This window comes from Zalophus californianus, chromosome 1 (assembly GCF_009762305.2).
Source record: "Zalophus californianus isolate mZalCal1 chromosome 1, mZalCal1.pri.v2, whole genome shotgun sequence".
Lineage (NCBI taxonomy): Eukaryota > Metazoa > Chordata > Mammalia > Carnivora > Otariidae > Zalophus > Zalophus californianus.
The window spans coordinates 199,180,541-199,206,025 of NC_045595.1; the positions used below are offsets into that span (position 1 = coordinate 199,180,541).

Here is a 25,485-nt window from a genome sequence, read left to right on the forward strand (position 1 = left end):
AAATTTTATTCTAATTTTTAAGAATAAAAACACTGAAAATTAAACATAAATATATTATGGAGCTTAAATAAATGTTTTCTTACCACAGTGCTCTTTTATATATTTTTGTATTCAAAAATGACCTGAAGTTCAGAAAATATTTTACTCATAAGATTCAGATATATATAGTTTTAACCACAGCTTTCCATTTAAGAAATCTATTAATGCCCTGCTATAAATGAGGAAACTGTTAACATTCACATATTTCAATCCCTACTCTATGTACATCCCAACATTTTTCTTTAAAGATTTTATTTATTTATTTGACAGAGAGAGACAGCGAGCGAGAGCAGGAACACAAGCAGGGGGAGTGGGAGAGGGAGAAGCAGGCTTCCCGCTGAGCAGGGAGCCCGATGCAGGGTTCAATCCCAGGACCCTGAGATCATGACCTGAACTGAAGGCAGATGCTTAACGACTGAACCACCCAGGCGCCCCACATCCCAACATTTATAAGCTATTTTATTATATTTACAGTATTCATGCTTATTTTTTATATTATTATGTTCTTCAAGGATATTTAGATCCATTTTTAAGGGGAATTGAGATTTTTATCAGTGGTAATTTACAAGGCTTTCTGTACTTGAATTCTGTATTCCAGTCAAGTATAAGAATACTCCGTAAATTCTTTGATTCTTTAATATTCTCAAATGTCTCCATGTTCTAGTCACACTTGAGAGATATCTTAGCTGGCTATAAAATGATTGGGTCACACTCCTTTTCCTTTTGAACTTTTAGACATTATTCTATTGTCTTTCCATAGGCACAACATATACTGCTGAGAATGTATAGGACTTATCTGATTTTTCTTCCTTGTTTGTGTTTTCTTTCTCTGCACTAGCTGCCTGATGAGTGACTTTTTACCTTGAAGTTTAATACCCTGAGTAGGTTATATTTTAATGTCAAATATGCTGAATTAAAATTTTCTGGTACACTACTCACAGACTTTTTTCCACATCTTTTTTGTTTCACGTAAAGTTAAAACTTGTCCCAAAGAAATCACTCTACCTGCAGAAGGAGGCCTCGTGTTCCTCAAACATCACCTGAATGTTCAAGGAAGTACATGAGCTTTTTTGGCTTTCGGCTCGGGGAGGCAAAGGTGCAACTTTCTTTGGTCGTCCTGAATCCGGGTTCATCGACACCAGCCACCTCCACCATGCCACCTAAGTTCGACCCCAGTGAGATCAGAGTCATGTATCTGAGGTGCACCGGTGGCGAAGTTGGTACCACGTCTGCCCTGGCCCTGATGATCGGCCCGCTGGTTCTGTCTCCAAAAATGGTTGGTGATGACATCGCCAAGGCAACCAGTGATTGGAAGGGTCTAAGGATTACGGTGACACTGACCATTCAGAACAGACAGGCCCAGATTGAAGCGGTACCTTCTGCCTCTGCCCTGATTATCAAAGCCCTCAAGGAACCACCAAGAGACAGAAAGAAGCAGAAAAACATGAAGCACAGTGGAAATATCACTTTTGATGAAATTGTCAATATTGCCCGACAGATGCGACACTGATCTTTAGCCAGAGAACTCTCTGGAACCATTAAAGAAATCCTGGGGACTGCCCAGTCTGTGGGCTGCAATGTTGATGGCCACCACCCTCATGACATCATAGATGACATCAAAAATCAACAAAGGACTTGTAAGAAACAAACAAACAATATTACAAACAAATAAAAACACATTTGAGGCATGTTCCAGGCCAAAAGGTGATGATGAGTCACTGCGGTTGCTTGGGTTGGATAATGAAATATTACCTGGCACAGGAACAAAAGCAAATGAGGCTTAAGAAGCAGAAGTGACTCAGCAAAGGGCAGATTCAGAATAAGTATAAGCCATCAAAGATTAAACTTGCTTTCTTTTTTTAGGGTTTTTAGTTCAGGAAAAATGTTTTGGAACTTTGGTAAATTACAGTGTCTCATATTTTGAGTTTCAGGATGCAGAGTTCAGATTGAATTATAATAAACTTGGACAAGTTAGTACCCAGTTTAATGACCATATCAAAATATTAAGTATTAATGATCTGAAAGAGGAATTCTTGCAGGACATGGAAGTTAAACTATAACATCCTGTTGGAAGGGACCAGATCTATCTTGTTCAGGCATATCCCCTGTGATTGGTGCTGTGCTCAACTCATAATTATCATATGAAAAGTATTTGTTCAATGGGTGAGTACACAAATTGTATATAAGGATATTCCAAAGGATTCAGCCTTATACAGCTCAGGATTTCATGTCACTGACTTTTATGTAGACCTCATGTCCATATTTATCAAGTGTATGGATGATCCCAAATCATCCCATAAGGGAACACATATCAGTTGGAGGACGGAGTTGGGATACAGCAATGTTTTCGCAGACAGATATAATACAGTGATCCAGACAAAAGAAAATTATATGGAGGCATCTGGATCTCCAAAACCAATTTCAAACTGACCAGAGAGGTATAATATAAATGAATAGTAAGATGAAAAAACCTCAGAAGATATACTTTACTGTAATTTTAATATAATATGAACAATGTGGTCTGAATTTTAGGACAAAAACTAATAGAAACTAATGGAAAGTGATGGTTTACTCATCTCTCCTCCTATGATGTTAGAAACATTAATTCTAAGTGCAGCATCTCAAAGGAGGTACAGGCCTTCTGAATCATGTTCGGAAGAAGGAAATCAGGGTGGTTAAAAGAAATTTGATGCCAATTCACAAGCTATAGGTCCAAGAACTGAGGATTTTGTATTAAGTAAAACTTCTTTGGGTAAAACCAAATACCTCCAAACGTAAAAAGGTATCATGTAAAAAAGACATTATATGTGTCCTCTATAGCCTCAAGGGATCCTGCTGGTCTATAAGACAAATAGACTGAAGTTATTAACAGAAATTTAGAAATTAGATGCACTAAAGATAAGAAACATGATATGGACTGCCTAAGATGGTAGTAAATTTTTCATCACCGGCAGTGTTCAAGAGGTTCATAACCCTTGGAAGATGATTTTAATACAGTTATCCAAAAGTTGGATAAATAATAGAATCAATTATTTTGAAGCCCTTTTTAACTCTAAGATTTTCCTCTCTTTTCTTTTTTTTAAGAATGTGGAAAAACAACCCAGACTGTTTAAGTTTGAATTCTATTCCCACTACTTATTGGTTGTGTGATCCTGAGCAAATTATTTAAGCTGTTGGTGCTTTAGTTTATTCATCTCTAAAATGGCAATAAAAAGTTATTGAGAAAATCACATGAATTAATATGTGGAAGATACAATGAATAGCATAGAGTAAACATGCGCACTCCACAAGGTAATTATTCATATTTTAAGGAAAACGTTGAAAAATTCAATTTTTATCACTGCTGTTCCAACTATATCCCCACCGAAACCAACATTAACAATGAAAGTGCAAAAGGACAAAGATGGGCAAATCAGATTACCTGGCTTTGACTACAGCAGCACTACTTTTTATATAGTATCTAGGAGACATTGGCCCATGGTAAGTTGCAAGAAATTTTTGTGATAAATGAATACATACATTAATTAATATTGGGCTTCTATATAAGACAATTTCAAGGAGATATTTCAAGGGCTAAAATACATTAAAAAAACAGCAATCTTAGCTAATGGTTTGTTCATCAGAAATATAAAGAGATCTATTGATAATCATTAATAAATAAATATATTTATTTTTATATAAGTAAGATGTATTAATACATTGTTTCAATGTTTCTGTAACCGTGTCAAAGAAACAAGTATTTTCAAAACATAAGTAGTATAATTTTTCACTTTTAATAGTAAGAGCTATACTTAATTAGAATTACTATATAGTCATCATTATCTCTAAAATTCTCAAGTCTACATTCTTGAGAGAGAAATTTTCAATGTCATCTTGTAGATGAGATTTTCAATGTCATTTTGTGAGCTTTGATCACAAAACTAGTGATTGAACTTACATTTTATTATTCATGATAATCATAATAAACCCTTGTTTTTTACTGAGGGCTGACATAATGTCAGGCACTATAATATGGTAAGACAGTTACATTATTTGCTTTACTTGATCGTTTCTACAGTTGTGAAAAAGTATTGGCTTGACCATTATAGTTACCATTCTGAAAGGTGAAAATATTGAGGTTTAGCAAAACAGTGAAATAATCTAAGTTCACTCTTGAGTCTTTATGGAATCTCCTTGATCTATTTCATCTGCATATCTGGATGAATAAAGACATCATGCTTTCTTTTCATCATGTCATATCTTATCCATATATTACAAAAAAATGTAGAAATTAGCCAATAGGAGAAGTTTGTTTCAAATTAGCATGTTTCAAACTACTCCTCTATATATGGATTTCCTTAAAGATTTTACTTAGCCTCTTAATTATCACTTTCTACTTGATAATCACTTAAATAATTTTGTTTGTATTCAAGTTCCTATCATTTGTGCCAGCACATATTCATTTTATATAAGTGGTGTCTGTATAAACAGTACACTAGAGAAAAAAATTTGATCTTATTTATTTTTAATATCCTGGAAACAAACACATACCTGAAAAACGTTTACAGGAATTACATAATCTTGAAGTATTCAAAAGTTTAATTGCCAATGTTGCCACATTGTTAGAATGCTTATTCTAGTTTTACTAATTATATGACATCTACCTTCATAATATTACATTATGTAAATATTTTACTTTGGAATCAACACATTAGGAAGGAAAAAGGATATCTAATAATGACAAATTCATGTGAATTTGCAAATTCAAAAATTCGTTTGAAGGACTTTTTTATTAAAATGTGCTTAATCTCCTATTTTTAACCCTTTGGTTATATGCAAATTACCAAAATAAAAAAAGATATGAAGTTTCTTGGTGTTCAGATGGTCAGTTAGGGCAATGAGTCAAACTGGAAGTAACAATTCAGCCTTATTCACTTACTGAATAGTGTGGGCAAGAGGAAAAGAAAGGAAAGTGGCAGCTCCCCAATATTTCATGTTTCCCCACAGAACAGCACCAGGTGGCAATCCTTATATCAGACAATTAGATTTTAAACCAAAGACTATAATAAGAGATGAGGAAGGACACTATATCCTACTTAAAGGGTCTATCCAACAAGAAGATCTAACAATTGTAAATATCTATGCCCCTAACATGGGAACAGCCAATTATATAAGGCAATTAATAACAAAAGCAAAGAAATACATCGACAACAATACAGTAATAGTGGGGGACTTTAACAGCCCCCTCACTGAAATGGACAGATTATCTAAGCAAAAGATCAAAAAGGAAATAAAGACTTTAAATGACACACTGGATCAAATGTACTTCACAGATATATTCAGAACACTCCATCCCAAAGCAAAAAAATACACATTCTTCTCTAGTGCCCATGGAACATTCTCCAGAGTAGATCACATCCTAGATCACAAATGAAGTCTCAACCAGTACCAAAAGATTAGGATCATTCCCTGCATATTTTCAGACCACAATGCTTTGAAACTAGAACTCAATCACAAGAGGAAAATCATAAAGAACTCAAATACATGGAGGCTAAAGAGCATCCTACTAAAGAATGAATGGGTCAACCAGGAAATTAAAGAAGAATTTTAAAAATTCATGGAAACAAATGAAAATGTAAACACAACTGTTCAAAATCTTTGGGATATGGTAAAGGCAGTCCTAAGAGGAAAGTATATAGCAATACAAGCCTTTCTCAAGAAACAAGAAAGGTCTCAAATACACAACCCAACCCTACACCTAAAGGAGCTGGAGAAAGAACAGCAAATAAAGCCTAAATGCAGCAGGAGAAGAAAAATAATCAAGATCAGAGCAGAAATCAATGAAATAGAAACCAAAACAACAGTAGAACAGATCAACGAAACGAGGAGCTGGTTCTTTGAAAGAATTAACAAGATGGATAAATGCCTGTCCAGACATATCAAAAAGAAAAGAGAAATGACCCAAATAAATAAAATCATGAATGAAAGAGGAGAGATCACAACCAACACCAAAGAAATACAAATAATTATAAGAACATATTATGAGCAACTATATGCCAGCAAATTGGATAATCTGGAAGAAATGGATGCATTCTTAGAGATGTATAAACTACCAGAACTGAACCAGGAAGAAATAGAAAACCTGAACAGACCTATAACCACTAAGGAAATTGAAGCAGTCATCAAAAATCTCCCAACAAACAAGAGCCTAGGGCCAGATGGCTTCCCAGGGGAATTCTACCAAACATTTCAAGAAGAATTAATACCTATTCTTCTGAAACTGTTCCAAAAAATAGAAATGGAAGGAAAACTTCCAAACCCATTTTATGAGGCCAGCATTACCTTGATCCCAAAATCAGACAAAGACCCCATCAAAAAGGAAAATTACAGACCGATATCCCTGATGAACATGGATGCGAAAATTCTCACCAAAATACTATCCAATAGGATGCAACAGTACATTAAAAGGATTATTCACCACGACCAAGTGGGATTTATCCCTGGGCTGCAAGGTTGGTTCAACAGCCACAAATCATTCATGTGATACAATACATTAATAAAAGAAAGAACAAGAACCATATGATCCTCTCAATAGATGCAGAAAAAGCATTTGATAAAGTACAGCATTCTTTCTTGATAAAAACCCTTCAGAGTATAGGGATAGAGGGTACATACCTCAATATCATAAAAGTCATCTATGAAAAACCCACAGTGAATATCATTCTCAATGGGGAAAAGCTGAGAGCTTTCCCCTAAGGTCAGGAACACAGCAGGGATGTCCACTATCACCACTGCTATTCAACATAGTATTAGAAGTCCTAGCCACAGCAATCAGACAACAAAAAGAAATCAAAGGCATCCAAATCGGCAAAGAAGTCAAACTCTCACTCTTTGCAGATGATATGATACTTTATGTGGAAAACCCAAAAGATTCCACCCCAAAACTGCTAGAACTCATACAGAAATACAGGAAAGGGCAGGATATAAAATCAATGCACAGAAATCAGTGGTATTTCTACACACCAAAAACAAGACAGAAGAAAGGGAAATTAAGGAGTTGATCCCATTTGCAATTGCACCCCAAACCATAAGATACCTAGGAATAAATCTAACCAAAGAGGCAAATAATCTGTACTCAGAAAACTATAAAATACTCATGAAAGAAATTGAGAAAAACACAAAGAAATGGAAAAATGTTCCATGTTCATGGATTGGAAGAATAAATATTGTGAAGATGTCAATGCTACCTAGAGCAATCTACACATTCCATGCAATCCTTACCAAAATGCCATCCACTTTTTTCAAAGAAATGGAACAAATAATCCTAAAATTTGTATGGAACCAGAAAAGACCCCAAATAGCCAGAGGAATGTTGAAAAAGAAAAGCAAAGCCTGTGGCATCACAATTCCAGACTTCAAGCTCTATTACAAAGCTGTCATCATCAAGACAGTATGGTACTGGCACAAAAACAGACACATAGATCAATGGAACAGAATAGAGAGCCCAGAAATGGACCCTGAACTCTATGGTCAACTAATCTTTGACAAAGCAGGAAAGAATGTCCAATGGAATAAAGACAGTCCCTTCAACAAATGGTGTTGGGAAAATTGGACAGCTACATGCAGAAGAATGAAACTGGACCATTTCCTTACACCACACACAAAAATAGTCTCAAATGGTTGAAAGACCTAAACGTGAGACAGGAGTCCATCCAAATCCTAAAGGAGAACACAGGCAGCAACCTCTTCGACCTCAGCCTCAGCAACTTCTTCCTAGAAACATCGCCAAAGGCAAAGGAAGCAAGGGCAAAAATGAACCCTTGGGACTTCATCAAGGTAAGAAGCTTTTGCAGAGCAAAAGAAACAGTCAACAAAACCAAAAGACAATGGACAGAATGGGAGAAGATATTTGCAAATGACATATCAGATAAAGGGTTAGTATCTAAAATCTATAAAGAACTTATTAAACTCAACTCCCAAAGAACAAATAATCCAATCAAGAAATGGGCGGAAGACATGAACAGACATTTTTCCAAAGAAGACATCCAAATGACCAACAGACACATGAAAAAGTGCCCAACATCGCTCAGCATCAGGGAAATCCAAATCAAAACCTCAATGAGATACCACTTCACACCCCTCAGAATGGCTAAAATTAACAAGTCAGGAAATGACAGATGTTGGTGGGGATGTAGAGAAAGGGGAAGCCTCCTACACTGTTGGTGGGAATGCAAGCTGGTGCAGCCACTCTGGAAAACAGTATGGAGGTTCTTCAAAAAGTTGAAAATAGAGCTACCATATGACCCAGAATTTGCACTCCTGGATATTTACCCAAAGATACAAATGTAGGGATCCAAAGGGGTACATGCACCCTGATGTTTATAGCAGCAATGTCCACAATAGCCAAACTGTGGAAAGAGCCAAGATGTCCATCGACAGATGAATGGATATAGAAGAAGTGGTATATATATACACAATGGAATATTATGCAGCCATCAAAAGGAACGAAATCTTACCATTTGCAACAATGTGGATGGAACTGGAGGGTATTAAGCTGAGTGAAATAAGTCAATCAGAGAAAGACATGTATCATATGACCTCACTGATATGAGGAATTCTTCATCTCAGGAAATAAACTGAGTGTTGCTGGAGGGGTGGGGGTTGGGAGGGATGGGGTGTCTGGGTTATAGACATTGGGGAGAGTATGTGCTATGTTGAGCGCTGTGAATTGTGTAAGACTGTTGAATCACAGACCTGTACTTTTGAAACAAATAATACATTATATGCTAAAAAAAAAAGAAGAAGATAGCAGGAAGGGAAAAATGAAGGGGAGGAAATCGGAGGGGGATATGAACCATGAGAGACTATATACTCTGAGAATCAAAGTTAGTGTTCTAGAGGGGAGGGACATGGGGGGATGGGTTAGCCTGGTGATGGGTATTAAAGAGGGCATGTATTGAATGGAGCACTGGGTGTTATACGCAAACAATGAATCATGGAACACTACATCAAAAACTTATGATGTAATGTATGATGATTAACATAACATAATAATAAAAAAAAAAAGATTACATGCAGCACAGGCTGGGGAATTGTCTCATTGTTGAGGATCTCTGAACAAAATCCTGCCATTTTATGGCCTCTAAGGGACTAGGGTAGCAAGAGGGGAAGGGCTAGGAATAAAAAATTAACAAGTCAGAGTGGAGAAAAATGGCTTAATCAAGGTCCCTTAAAATTGAAGCATCCCAAAGAAGGTACCCACGGTAGGATACAGACATACTTATAAACAGGGCTGGCTTGCTAGTGAAGGAGACCAAGTCCTTTACTGGAACTCCTTTCAGAGATGGTAGTGCACAGGGTGTTCATGAATCTGGTGTGGTAAAGGCAGTTTTCACACCTGAGAGGTACTGGGCAAGTCTCTGTAACTGCCTATGCTTGGGTCTGAAAGATCACACATAGGATTTTAGCCTGGAGCCAAACTCCTTAGAGGATTTTGATATTTTCATAAATGAGAATAATAAACAGATGTGTTCTACCTCTGTGGAATTGGCAAAGCTATTTATGCAATATGGCTACAGTTTGTGTAAATTCTAGAAGATAAATCATGTTGCCAGTTTTGGGTACCATTGGTTTAAAATACAGCCTTATTTTGTTGAGTCTTTATAGAAAGGAGAATAGGGTATAATACAAACTCCCTTCATCTGTATTTTTTTCTAAAAAAAAATAATAATATCATTTAAGTCAACTTTATTAGATAGGTAGAAATTTTAAATTTTTCTTACAAAACATTTACAGTTATTTTTCATGAAAACTCATGGTTGAACTGCAAAGGAATTAAATTTTAAAGGTTAAAAGCCCTGAACTTAATAACAAATGAAATCTGGTTGAAAAAAGTGCCTTACCCAACAAATGAGATGGCTGGGTACCCCTGTGTCCTATTGATGACAGTTGGCAAAGTAGAGTGATACTGAATATATGGTGGTCCTCTAGCTAGTGTCCTTGGAGTTTGGGGCTTCCTAGATCCTTCTTTATTCTTCCCCTGAATTTTGAACCTCCAGCCATCTTTTGTTGTTCAAAATTCCAGGCTTTTAGACTGGATGTCAAAGGTCAAAGATATCTCTCTCAGTTTTGCATTTCCCTTATATTTTTCTCAAAATAGGAAGATAGTTAAGAGTCAAATAGTTGTACAAGGTTTGTTTGTTTTTTCTAAAACAAAAACAAAACCAATACCAAACAAACAAAAAATAGCAATATCCCAAGCCAACTTCATCTTTTTTTCTACTTTCAACCATTTTCAAATACTTATATTCAATTAATTATTTTGATATTTATCTCCATGAATCGAACAACATAAACTTGACATTATCTGTTTACTTCCACTTTCCAAAGAATTTCTTTCTTTCTCAGCTCTCTGCTCAGCTCTCATATTGGATTTCCCATCACCATTATTCTAGTAATTACTTTAATGTAATTTTCACTAGGATGGGAATTTTTTTCTGTTCTTTTTACTGATGTATCTAAAGCATCTACATAGTAACTGGTACAGAGAAGCTGTTTAGTAAATAATTTTGAATTGTTGAGTAAATCCTGTAAAATTTTATTCTTTCACATTGTTCTTGTACTGGGTCATCATTTACACTGAGCCTATGTCTTCCCCCTTTCTTTTTCTATTCCCTTTTTTGGCAGAGCAAAATCCTATGGAACTTTGGAACAAAGCGTATATGGAAGATGTGTTGTGTGTGTGTGTGTGTGTGTGTGTGTGTTAGGAATTACATATAGATATGCTTTTATTCTAAATTTAAACTGGAACAATTATTTAGTCAGGTAGAGAATTCTAGGTTAGAAATAATTTTCCCTCAGAAAGTTGGAGTTATTGCTCTACTGTCTTTTAAGGTTCATTCTATTTCCACTTTCAATGAGAATTTGGCAGGATGTAGAACTGTAGATTGAAAGTAAGTTCTTGTCAGTGGTGAGAAAACATTGCTTTATTGTGTTCTGTTCTAACGTTTCTGTTAAAATGCCAATGACATCAATCAACCTTAAGTGTGTTTTTTTCTTTCTCTGGAAAAGTTATTAGTCTATTCTATTTTCCTCAATGTTCTGAAGCTTCAGAATCTGGCTTTGTCTGCATCTATTTTGAACCATTGTATTAGGATCTTCACAGACCTTTTTAATCCAGATGCTTTTACTTATTTTTCAATCCTTGGAGTTTTTCAGCAATTGTTTGATGGTTTTTTCTCATTGTTTTTTTTCATCCCTCTGAAAATCAAATTATCTAAATAGTAGATCTTCTGTTTTGATTGATCTTCTAACATTCTAATTCTTCCCCTTTGATATTCAAACCCTTCAGAGTTATACTTCACATTATGTGAGATTTCATCAATGATATCTTCCAATCTTTCTATTGAATGTTTCATTTCTACCATGCAATTTCTGAGAACTCTTTTGTTCTCTCATGTTTTTAGCATCCTCTTCTTGTTTTATGGATGCATTATGTCCCCCTATCTCACTGAAGTTATTAAAGATGGCTGAAGTGTGATATCCCTTAAGAAACCTTGCTCAACTCCCTCAGACAGATTAGTTACTTTGTCCGCTGTGTTTCCAAAGATATGTGATTACATCTCTTTTTCATGTTTATGTTCTATAGTAATTTTTCCATTATTTAACATTATTGTCTACAGTTTCCCAAGCTGGAAATCCTAGTGACATTTACATAATATTTATATTAGTGTCCTTCACTAAAATCTGACAAGTTCTAAGTCTCAGGTTATCTCAAAAAATTTTCTTTGTAATAAGGCATGAAAAAAAAATCAGTATATAATACATATTTGCTTGTACCTTGCTTATAATTCTGTCCTTAGAATTCAGCAAAGCACATGTCTTGCTGTACATGCTTACAAATAAACTGATGACATTTGAAAGGGTTATTTTCCTTATATTTTGGTGGTCCTAAATCTTCAAAGATGTGTTTTGTAAATTGGGAGTCATTTCCATGCCTCTTTGGTAACAAATATTTCTTTTATATCTACTCTGTGCTATGGAGATATAAGTAAAAAAATGTGTAAAAAATTCTTATGGATTTAATCATCAAATTACATAGTTCATCATAAGTACATGCAAGCCGGATTTAAAGGAATAAACAATTCCATGGAAACTGAGAGTCTGTTATTCACTTATAAATACACTTATTAACTCTCATAAACTCTGTTTATTGTTGAAGATTGTTTTTCTCCATTGACACAGAGTTTAGAGTAGCTAATTAGTGAATACACCCAAAAGTTAAAAAGTAATGCAATAAAAGAAACACAATGAAAAAAAAAATCCCTTCATCACATCTTAAACCACATACTGTACAAATTACTTCTTTCCTAAATCTTGTTTGGTACGCATCATTCTTGATACATAGCTTCTACACAGATTATGTAACTCATTGCTAGAAAAATCATTGTTTGTACTTGTGGCACATTAATACATCAGTGATGTTCCATTATAATGATAGCCTCAAACCACAAGTATTTTCCCCAGTAATCCTATGTCTTCACAAAACCTGTCTACATCCTCTCTTAGAAACTCAGCATCCTTTAACAGCCTGTATTAAGGAGTATAATGGTCCCAAAAGATATCCACACCTAGACACTAGAACCTCTGAATATATTACCTGACATGGAAAACAGGACTTTGTTAATATAATTAAATCCTTGAGATGGGAAGATTATCCTGGATTATCAGTGGACTCAATATAATTACATTGTAGGGAAGGAAAAATAATTCTCCACTACTCTTAAAAGTTCTTAGCTGAAAGCCTGAGAAGGAGAAGACAGATTAAGAGAAAAACAAACAAAAGTTTATTAACATGTATATCTCTAGAGCCTTCAGAAAGAATACAGCCTACCAACACCTTGAACTTTAGTACCAAGAAAACTATATTGTATTATGATAATTTGTAACATTCAAGTCATTAAGTTAATTATAATTTATGACAGCAACAGAAAACCAATACAACACCATAATAGCTTCTCTTTCTCTGAGCTCATTTCAAACTTGCTTCCTAAGCTTCCTAATATTTTTATCAATGAGAAACTTTATGTTATATTGTAAGAAGAATGTGTGAAAGTTAAAAAAAAATCACAAATCTTTGGTGTTCCACTTAATTTGGGTCACTCTGTCCAAGTACTACATTGCATAGTGATAAAAGGCCACACCAAACAATTATATATCCATTCTTTAACTCAAGTATTTGGGAAAAAGGAGGTAAGACAATAGAACCTTGTATACATTTGAGATACTTTTTATGTTTTCCTTAAAAAACAGGAAAAGAAAAACAAAAGAAGTATCAACCTTAAATAAATCAAAGGTAATACAAATTTAATGTTATATTCATTTCTTGAATAATATATGAAAAATAAAAAATAAGTCAATTTAAGCAAAGACAATTTTCTTTAAAACCACTGTTTTACTGCCATTCTGCCTACTTGTGCTCCTTCTCTCTCTCTCTCTCTCTTTTGTGTCAAATAAATAAAATAAAATCTTAAAAAAACAACAACACTGTTTTAAATATTGGAACTTATCCATATTTCACTGTCTAAGCAAAGCCGTAACAAATGTAATTTTACATATATTTGGCATACTTTTCAACCCTGAATAAATTTCTAAGAATGAAAGTACTGGGTCAGAAAAAATAAAATGAATAAATAAATAAATATTTGATTTAAATAAAATTTTATCTTCATCTTCTCTTCCTCTTTTATTTTCCCTCCTCTTTTATCCTGAATACAGAAGCTACAAGATAGACAGCTTGAAACACTTACTGAGGAACCAAAAATTGGGACAGAACCTGTTCCAAACACTAAAAAACAAAAAAGACTCAAGAGACCAACAAACAATTTGAGCATCTTATAAAATCACCTAATTCTAAAAATGTCTATTTGTACCTGTTGGTCCCATTACTTTTCAAAAGTCTGATAAACTGAGGGTTGAATGGGAGGTGGGTGGGGATGGGTTAAATGGGCGATGGGTATTAAGGAGGGCATTTGTCTTGATGAGCACAAGGTGTTGTATGTAAGTGATGTATTGCTAAATTCTACCCCCTAAACTAATATTACACTGTATGTTAAGTACCTGGAACTTAAATAATGGCTTGAAAAAAAAGAAGAGCCTGATGTTTGAAATCATGTTAGTATTTACAAAGGTGCAGATTTTCCCTTCCCCATTATAGTGGGAAATAGAAGACAAAATTCCGCTCACCCATGTCTTTTCTTGAGACTGTGTGGACTTCATCCTCACCTTTAAATTTAACATTACTGTATAAATATCAACAGCATTTTAAAAAACCGTATGTTTTATTTACTGAACATTCAGTTTGTAAATCATGGTGCACATAATGAGAAGTATGATTTATGACGTGATATATGGAGCTTATAGAATCAAGGAGATATGTACTTATATTACAGAGTATGTATTTGCTTTTAGCCATTGCCTTTTAGTCCCAAATTTCGCAATAATCCCAACCCAAAATGCTTACTTTATGCTCTGTCCAGTCCTCTATCTCCTACTTCGGAACAGGTATCTGTGATTAAAGGAAGAACAACTGACAGTTTAAGGATTTTGAATGAGTAGATTTTTATTACCACTCAAAAAAAAAGAGTAACAACAAAAAAGAAACATCACAAAAATAAATGATTCTAGAAAAAAAAAAAAACCTGATGTTTCAAATACACTAAGGAAGCAGACATATTATAAACCTGAAAGGAGGCTGTTTTCCTAGCACATCTTACTAAGTGACTGAGCTGTTACTGGCAAACGGAGGTACTGATGAAATGCACACAATCAAAATCCCAGAGCAAGCAACGTGTTGCACGTGAGCAAAGTGTGCATGTGTGCATGCATGCACGTGCTTGCATGTATGTTTCAAGGAGTCCACTTGTGTTTGGACTTTTGAGAATATCTTGACCAGACTTTGTGTTATTAAAACCTCATTTTCAAAATGGACTTTCACAAATGGGGAACCCTAATACCCTCCCTGGATGGAACATCCCTTGCTAGTGTCATGGCTGCTGAGCCAGGCTTCCAAAGGGCCACAGCACTTTTATTTCCAGGAAATAAGAGCAGGTCAGCAAATTGCTTGTTTGTGGTCTGTTTTCTCAGGTCTGGCTTTCCTTTGATCTGGGGTGAACTGAAACTAATTTGGAATAAAATGAAACCAGTTCTCTGCTTCCCTACCTTTAATCAGTAATGTCCCTGGCTGTTTTAATTAGAAGCAAAGGAACAGTTCTGTGTCAACTCCAGGCAAAGGACGTGCAGTCCTGCCGTGGCAGAGGGACTTGGAGCCCAGGATGGAAAGCAAGGCAATATGAAATAGCGTTTGGCCCTATTTTCTTAGGAAAAAGGAGTAAGGTTTGCTTCACTCCAGTTTAAGTTACAGCACACCCTTTCCTCTTTATTTTTTTGTAACTGCTCCTCCATCCTCCAGTAATTTTTCCCACTCTGCCTCTGTTCCCAGTGGTACTGTAAGTCCCTGGCATTTTCCCCAGGAGAATCTTGATTATAATCCTGCCCTCCACTTGCTGAGCTAAGCAAGTGACTTTGTCAAAAACTCTATAAAATTTGTATAGGAAGGATTGATAACTGTTATTCTTTAATTGGAGTCAAGATCTGTACAACTTGTGAGCCATCTTCGATGAAGTCAGCACTTTTAATTTCCCTTGTCATTCCTATGCGCTGGGACTACTCTGAATTAGAGGGAGCAACTATTGTTTTTATTAATATGTTGTGTTCCTGAGACAACTTACTCAAAATATAAGTTTTTTTTATAAGCTAGGTTGTTGGTTTAGAAATGGTGAATGAACTATTTCTGAAGTCAGTATGCTTATGCAACAAATACAGGTCGTTTTATCATAAACATGTAGAGGTGCATTTTTGTTCATGTCATTTCCTAATTTTGTTTAGTGTCTCTTCCTCACTTTCTTATGAATTATATACATAAAAGAGAATCTAAGCCTCTTTTTCACGTACAATGATCCTGTTTTCCTGAACAGAAACCCTGGTGGAAAAGTATTAAAATTCAGATTCCAAAATTAGCCAGTGGTAGAGGAGAGAGAGGATGGAAAGTTAACACACCCATTTATTATACGCTGTGCAAAATGAAACAGGGACAGATGCTTCATGATGTCTGCACTTAGTTTTGGTGATTCTCTCTACTGTGCTTAAAGAAATAGTCTCAACTAGTATCTTTTGTTCTAGGGAATAACACTTATCACATCTTATCACATCTTAGAGTCAGTGTGGGACTGCCAGGCAAGGAAACTGACCACCTGGGCTCTAGTCACCACTCTGTCTCTAGCCTCCTGTAGAAATAACTCTGGAACTTAATTTTTTTCTCATCTATATTGTAAAAATGTGGAGATGTTTTCCAAAATTTAAAAGAGGTATACATTCAGATTCTCAATGTAACCAACAGACAGTGAAATCTCTCCCCTTTTGCTGCAAGATTTTTTTTTTTTTTTAATTTATAATACAGGCGCCTGGGTGGCTCAGTTGGTAAACTGGCCAATTCTTGGTTTTGGCTCAGGTCCTGATCTCAGGGTCCGGAGATTGAGCCCCACATTGGGAGTCTGCCTGAGAGTCTCTCTCCCTTTGCCCCCCCTTCTCTCTCTCCCTAAAAATAAATTAATTATTTTAATTCCCTGTTTTTCTCTCTGCTCTCAAGAATTTTATCTTTGCCCACTTGCTTACCTGAACTAATTCCTCTTCTTGAAAGAGAAAGGGAGAAAGCATTCCACTTTTTTGTTACTGAAAGGTTATACAGAAGTACGCAGGAGTATTTTGTACTAATTATACCACTTTTGGTAGTGTGCCGGCTGGCTGAGTTGCTGGTGGCAATTTTATAGCAACTTTATAGAAAATATTTCAATCTAAAACTAGTTCAGCTAAAAAATGAGAGAAGAGAGAAAATGCTGAGACTAGTAAAAGAACAAAAGCTTAGACAGCTAAACTGCGCTAGAGAAAAAGACCTCTGTGGCCAGAGAAAAAATAAATCCAACCCCTATAACTATACACTAGTGCAAAAATACCTCTTAATTATTTATGAATTACTAAGTATGCTTTTGAAAAAATTGGGCTCCTTGTCCTCTACTAAGTTGTAACTTTGACTCATTAATATAATATCTTACTGAATTTCACGGCATGTGTATGGTCTCTGAATAGCTGAAACATGTTGATACCAGGGGTAGTGATTGAGATGACAAAAATCTTTTATAATCTTTTTAAAGATTTATTTATTTATTTATTTTAGGGAGAGAGAGCACACAAGCAGGGGGATGAGCAAAGGAGAGGAAGAGAAAATCTCAAGCAGACTCCCCACTGAGCACAGACCCCCGAGCCCACCACGGGGCTCAGTCTCACCCCCCTGAGATCATAACCTGAGCCAAAATCAAGAGTCAGTCACATAACCAACTGAGCCACCCAGGCACCCCAAAACAGGGACATTTTTTATTTTTCTTTTGTAAAATAAAGTTTATAAGATTATGTCTCAGTACCACAGTTAAAATATTGTTGTTGTTATTTCTTAAAGACCACCATAAAGGTATCTTTACAGCTCATCCATAGATGCCCAAAGAAGGTAACGGTGCACTTGAGCTTTTGCTGCCCCTACTGGGTGAGTGTTACAACCACACCTCCTCATTGGTTTGAATCCATGTGCTATTTAGATTTCCCCAATCCTATCCTTGCAACATTTCGTAGAAAGATGAGGCTCTTTTTTAATTTTTTTATTGTTATGGTAATCACCATACATTACATCATTAGTTCTTGATGTAGTGTCCCATGATTCATTGTTTGTGCATAACACCCAGTGCTCCACGCAGACTGTGCCCTCTTTAATACCCATCACCAGGCTAACCCATCCCCCCACCCTCCTCCCCTCTAGAACCCTCAGTTTGTTTTGATGAGGCTCTTTTTTGTCACTTATCTGTCTTCCATAAGACCCCTCTGCTGGCAAGATGAGGAGGAGATTAGTGGGGAAATCTGTCTAAAAGTGAGGCACATGCACTCTCTAGATCATATAGAATAGGAAGTTACCCTCTGTTGCAAAAGGAGAAGAACAGATTGTAAGGGGAACAACTTGATCTCCACCTGTTATCCTGGACATATTTGGACTCTAATGAAGTAGAGAAAACTGTGTCACAATTTTTTTTTTTTTTTCCCAAGGAAGGAAGTCCTTAGGGTAGGCAAAGGAAACTAAGTAGGCCAAAACAGAAGCTAAATAAAGGACCTTCTTAGATAAATAGATCTGGATTTCTTTGTTTTGTTTAGTGGGGTATACAAGTTCATAGAAGGAACTCAGTAGAGGAGTATAAGAGTAGCCCACAGAGCACTTCATTTTCTTCATACTTCATCAATACAGCACTCAGACTCTCCTCCAGATAAATATGGAGCCAATGGTTTGAAAAAATTGGTTAGATAAGCACCAAACTACCCATCAACTCTGGTCACAGTAGACCTTCACACTATGTTGCCCTTAGAACTTCAGCTATCATGCTTCAAATTTAATGACAACCCTTGGCAAAGTCGGGTAATCAAACTTTGGACTTTTCCCAAACTTATTTGCATCTCACACTGCTCACTATATATAAATGAAGAGTGACTGGTGCTTCAAATAGAGAGTAAGTATTAAAACCACTGCAGGGAGCTACCTCACTTTTTGTACCCTAGTGTTTGATATATGGAAATATCACCAAATATGATTAGCTTTTTTTAAAAGATTTTATTTATTTAATTATTTAAGAGGGGTAGTGAGAGAGAATCTGAGGCAGAATACACGATGAGCGCAGACATGGGGCTCAATCCCACAACCAGGAGATCATGACCTGAGCTGAAATCAAGAGTCGGATGCTTAACTGACAAAGCCACCCAGGTGCCCCTGATTAATCAGCTTTCAAAAAGGAATGAAGGTAATGGGATTGTGAGTGTGTGCATTGGTGGGGGAGGGACACGTGTGTGAATATCATGGATTTTGTCGTCTAATTCAGCAAAAGAATAACTAATAGCTATTTTGCTAATTCCACACAACAAGAGTATGGAAACATAAGCTAATCAATATTTCAGTTCCCATATTTGCTCTGCAGCATGGTGAATAGATTCAGTGTTTATATTTTTTATTTTTTTTACTTTTTTTTATTATTATGTTATGTTAATCATCATACATTACATCATAAGTTTTTGATGTAGTGTTCCATGATTCATTGTTTGGGTGTAACACCCAGTGCTCCATTCAGTACATGCCCTCTTTAATACCCATCACCAGGCTAACCCATCCCCTCACCCTCCTCCCCTCCAGAACACTCAGTTTGTTAGATTCAGTGTTTTTAAATCATTCTCCAGCAAACCTATCTCTTACTGGTCTTCTTTTCATATGTGCTAGTGATTAGTGAGAGGAATGTTAACGTCTCCCACTGTAATAGTGCATCTGTATATTTGTCCTTTCAAATGTATCAGTTTGGGCTTTATTTCGAAGTTCTATTGCTAGGTACGCACAGAATTAAAATTTTTATGTCTTCTTAGTGAATTGACCCTTCCATTGTTATGTAATATCTCTCTTTGTTCCCAGTAAATTTCTCTGCTTTGAAGTTTACTTCAATATCATTTAGTCACTTCAGCTTTCTTTTGATTAGTATTTCCATTATGTGTCTTTTTCCATCCTCATATCTTTAACTTATTTATATCATTACCTGAAGTGACTTTTCTATAAGCAGAGTATATTTGGATCATTTTTTTACCCCTTTCTGAAAATCTATGCACTTTCATTGATTTTTTTAGACAATTTACACTTAATATAATTACTGATATTTGAAATTATGCCTACCACTTTATTTTTGTTTAGTTTCTCTTCCCTTTGCTTTTTTATTCTTCTGTTTCCTTTTTTTTTCCTGTCTTCTTTTCAGTTCATTGAACAATTTCATTTTAACAGAGTTTGGGTTTTGTTACTGCTATTCTACAGTTTATTACAGTCTTCACAAACTTTTAGCAGAACCGCTGCCTTGTGCTCAGAGTGGCAGAGCACTCTGCCAGACAGTTTTTTTGTGTGTGTTTTGTCTTTTTCTAAGTGTTGATCATCCATCCTCAACTTTCATTCTCTCTATATATATCTTCATTACAGAAAGGGGCTTATTCTATGCTATTGTCCTCTAGTGGTAGACTGCTTTGCCAGTTGCTGGATTCTGGGCTAGTGGTGGTAGGTGGCAAGGGTTCTCTGTTGTCCAAGTTTGCCTTCATTTTAGGCATATGTTGTGTGCCAACCCTCATGGAGAAGAAGGTTGGAGGACTTTCTTATCATTCTTTTCCTCCATGTCAGCCAAACTATGCCTTTGATTTGTGTTGTTCTTTACTGGGTCTTCCCTAATCCTACCTCACTGGAAGCAAACCTCTAAGTGGGTATAGATTTGGAACTCTGAGCCCAGGATGGTTTTTGTCCCCGTACTCCATTTTTTTTCTCTTTCCCTAGTGACAAAGGGTATTTGTTGTGCTCTTAAGGTGATGGATAAGCTGTTGCCCCTCCTCTAGGAGTTTTAGGTTTTTGTTTCAAAGGAGAAAAGAGTCTGGGGCTTTGTATATCTCCACTAACCCATCCCACCCCCCAGCAGCTAAATATTATTTTATGGGAGGTTGCACCAATGAGAAGAGCTCTTTATGATCACTAGCCTACTTCCAGATGTTCTCTTGAGTTTCTGAGGGAGATTCATGAGGGGGGAAAAAAGGAAAAGAAACGAAATCTTATGAGAGTGTATGAGCACCAGTTCTTCCAGCCTTAATGGATAATAGTTCACACTTGGCTTTTAATAATTTGTGAAAATTGTAGCTAATTTTATTTTCTTATTTGCTTTTATAGCAGCTGCTAAACAATCTCTTCTCCCAATGCTTTGACCCACGGGAGCTAGTTCTTATGCCCTATCTCATGTTGTAGGGACATGTTTCTCTTTGGAATTTGAAAAATTAGTTGGATTGCAACTTCAACTTTCTGATGGATTCAAGAAAAGTTATGATTTTGGAGTTTATTTGACTTTTTATTTGAGAATAGGATCAGTGTTCCTTCCAGATTTCTACATTCTAACCAGGAGCAGAAATTTCCTTTGGTCTGGCTCCAGCTACATGATCTAAAGTAACTAGAATTAACTAGGAGAATGAACTAGCATTTACTAGCTTTATGCTGATAATGTCTTAATTTAAAGTAGTGAAATAACATAGGAAAGGTCAGACATCAGGGAGAATCCAATTCCTAATATGTACATTTAGTAAAACCAGATAATTTGCTGCCCCCTCAAAGTATAGGAAAATAGTAGTTTAATATCAACCACTACAAAAGAAATGGCAGAGAAGAGATGCAATCCTGAATACATTTTTTTATCAGTTGAAAGCTTTGCTAAAATAGAGATTTGATCATAGGAGACAAATAAAGCACTTCCCCTCTCCACCCCCTTCCCACACTTTCTTATCTTTTTTCATTATGAGACTGATTTTACTTACTATTTTTCTCAATATTTAATGGAATTCCTTCAAACTTATAGAGCTTTCTCTCTGAAATTTATCAATGAACTTGCACTGATGTGTAATAGACAACAAACTAGAATCTAAATGACTATAATTTTAGAATATAAAGAGAGGGGACACTGACCAACACAATTTTCTTTTAGGGATTGTCATTAATCAACCCATCTCAACTGGTGTTAATACAAGCTTAGCTCAATTTTCCATATATTATAGGTACTATATAAATAATATCATCAAATTGTAAATTGTCATATAGAAGGTTGTATATGTTCACTGGACTGTGTTTAGGCAAGAAAAAAATAATGCCCTGAGAGGTTTTATAGATAATTTTAACAATGTAGACAGAAATAAAATGGTATTAGCCATTAATGCTTAGTTCAACAGAAAAATAATTAAATTAACTAGAACATCCTATTCCCAGAAAAATCCAGTCAATAGTGATTTAATAATAACAAGCATACATTAGAAATATTTATAAGAATTCCTTCTGAGAAGCTCATTGTATTTTCATCAATGCAACCTAAGTTAGTCTTCCAAGAACCTATGAGCTTTTATCATTAATTCTTGACAAATAAAGGATATAAATAGTTTTAAGTTTCATCACAGGGTACTTTGGTAGAAAACTAGAGATATTTCCCGTTTATTCATAGATATTTATTTACATTTGGATTAATTTATAAATTCATGTAATAGACAATCTAAGTCATTTTTACAACTGTTTAAGAAGTCCCAAGAATGCACAATGCATTCATACTGTCATTTCTAGAGATTAACATTTAAAGATAAGAAACAGTCATTAAAAGAACCATTGTACGAGAAACTCTAGTGAGTAATGATGCACACTTTTCAAGGATTAGCTCTTCTCTTAATCTTTAATAAACTTTATCTTAGAAAAGTACATCACATATCCAGTCCTCATTTCCTCATCGTTCTTCTTTCAAGTGAATCCTTAATTTTAGTCTCAGATATCATACGCTTTTATGAACAAACACTTGATTCTTTGTCCATCCTGCTCTTTTTAATCCATTCTAAATTCTTTGCAAAATATTAAACTGATATCTTTGCCTGTTTTTTTGTTTTGTTTTTAAACAGAACAGAACACAAGATCTTTTGGACAGCTACAGTGCTTATTCAGAAGTAGTACTGAGACGAGAAGTAATCCCTTTTAATGTTTTACAAAAACTTTTTTTTTCTTGGAAACTGCATAATGTTATACCATACTGATAACTGCTTTAATTCAGTACCTTTCTTTCCACAAAAGATAGAGTGATGAGTTTTCACTGACAAAAACAAAAAACAAAAACACCTTTCTTTCTGTACATTCTATCCCTACAGCCTACTCATTAAGTTACTTTGTATATATTTTGTGCTTTCTAATGTATCACTCACTAGTTCATTGCCATACTATTTTGCCTGAAGCAAGAGTCTCCCCTCCCACATATTGAACTGGGGGATAATGATGGAGAAAAGGAATTTTAAATGCTCAGTGAAAAAACACACTATTCTGTAATAGATCACACAGACAACCTTAGAACTAGAAAGATTTCCAGTTCAAAGAGTAAGACAAATTTTTTCCTCTGCTGAAACATTTCTAGTGTCAGGTGCCTCATTACCAATTTTACTTATAGACAAATTTAAATATTTTAGTCAATATCTGACTCCCTATAATTGCTCAGCGTAAGTTCTATGGACCTCCATTGACAAATTCTGATTCTTTTTTCTCATCAGAATCTTTTAAGAACAATGCTTTTGGCTGATACTAAATATGTTGCTCTTCTCTGCCCATATCCCTTCCTTTAGCTTTCCTTGCTTCCTTCACTCCTCGTGGCTTTGGCGAGAGTACCTTGGTGGCATACAATTGAGGTGACCAGGACTACACTGTGTCCCTAGCATAGCCACTATTCCAGGGGTTGACATATAAACAAAGCAGCACTCTTCTTGGTCTTCTTAGTTAAGTGAGTCATGATCTCCCTTTTTTGCTTAAAATGATCCAAGTGGTATTTCTGTTCATTAACTAACCATGAATGATTTGTGACTATACATTGTCTATATCACATTTTTGCTTGTTTTGCTTTTCCCTCTATAATGATTCTTTCTCTGTATTCAGTGTTAAGCCTATTCTGGACTCTTTACCATAGGAATTTTCTTTGTTCTAAGTAATGTATTTTTACAATGTTGTGCTTAGAATGAACTTCCCAGAAATGAGCAGAAATGTGCTACATGACCACTGCAGAATAGTGCGTACCAACACTCTCTCTCCGTGTTCTGAATGCGATCTTTCTATTAACAAAGCCTGACTTGGCATTGCTTTGCTGGCACTCATCACCTCATTTGCTTGCATTGAATTTGGGATCAAGTGAACTCCTGGAGAGACTTAGCTAACTATCAGAGGAAGAATGAGAGTGAAGTTACGGTATTAAACCCCTTCAATGCCTTCCTGTGAGGTTGCTCTCAGCACAGTTCACTACTCCTCCCCAAGCAACTGGTTTGTTTGATTTTTTTTTTTTAAGATTTTATTTAGAAGAGAAAAGAATTGAAAAAATAAATAAATAAATATTTTATTTATTTGACAGAGGGAGAGAGAGCTAACACAAGCAGGGGGGAGCAGTAGACTCCCAGCTGAGCAGGGAGTCCAATGCGGGGTTCGATCCTAGGACCCTGAGATCATGACCTGAGCAGAAGGCAGATACTTAATTGACTAAGCCACCCTGGCACCCCTCAAAGCCACTTGTTTTCTATAGCTCTTCTCCTTCCAGGTTCTGGTAACCTGTCCCTGCCCTTGAGTCTAGGTATGGTAACAACTTCACTGATGCTAGCCTCACTTCTTTTGAGGTTCTCTTATATTTGGTCTACCACACACGTTGAGCTATGGTGAGTGCTGTGAATCATGCAAGACTGTTGAATCACAGATCTGTACTTCTGCAACAAATAATGCAACACATGTTAAGATAAAAGAAAAAGAAGAAGATAGCAGGAGGGGAAGAAGGAAGGGGAGTAAGTTGGAGGGGGAGACGAACCATGAGAGATGATGGACCCTGAAAAACGAACTGAGGGTTCTAGAGGGGAGGAGGGTAGGGGGATGGGTTAGCCTGGTGATGGGTATTAAAGAGGGCACGTTCTGTGTGGAGCACTGGGTGTTATGCACAAACAATGAATCATGGAACACTACATCCAAAACGAATGATGTAATGTATGGCAAGTAACATAATAATAAAAAATTTTAAAAAAACCTAAAAAAAATATTCTTGTCAGTAAGCTTTCTTAAAATGCCCCTCTTTTGAGTCTGTCCTTTGTTCCCCATCTCAAGCATGTTGACTAAACTAAGAACAAATAGGAGTCCTTTAGCTAACCAGACATCTCTTCAGGGTGACATTGGTCCTTCCCTTCAAAGATAAAAACAAAATAATGTATTGAATCTTAAGCCAAATACTTTACTAAAGAGTCTTAGAGATACCTTCTGATTCAGTACAGAGAATCTGGACTTGGATTCCATTTTAGTACATTAAGTTTGTACCTCGGATCCATGAATCTTAATATCCTCCATGAATCTTAATAGCTTCACCTATAATGCATCACTCTAAAAGTGGTTGTAATAAGCAAATAGATTACATATTTAAAGAGCCTTACAGGGGCGCCTGGGTGGCTCAGTGGGTTAGGAGTCTGCCTTCAGCTCAGGACATGATCCCGGGGTCCTGGGATCAAGCCTTGCCTCAGGCTGCCTGCTCAGCGGGGAGCCTGCTTCTCTCTCTCCCTCTGCCCTTCCCACCAACTAGTGCTTTCTCTCATTCTCTCTCAAATAAATAAATAAAATCTTAAAAAAGAGAGAGAGAGAGAGAGCTTTACAGAGAATTTGGAGCTTGGAAGATAACCCATCATTTATTCCTCTTTGACTTCCATATATTCTAAAACAGATCATGGAATCAGGTA

General features: G+C 35.9%; 1 pseudogene; it reads left to right on the forward strand.

The window, feature by feature from the left end:
* The first annotated feature begins 1,192 nt into the window (after positions 1-1,192).
* LOC113918616 lies at positions 1,193-1,651 on the forward strand (annotated as a pseudogene).
* The last annotated feature ends 23,834 nt before the right edge of the window (positions 1,652-25,485 follow it).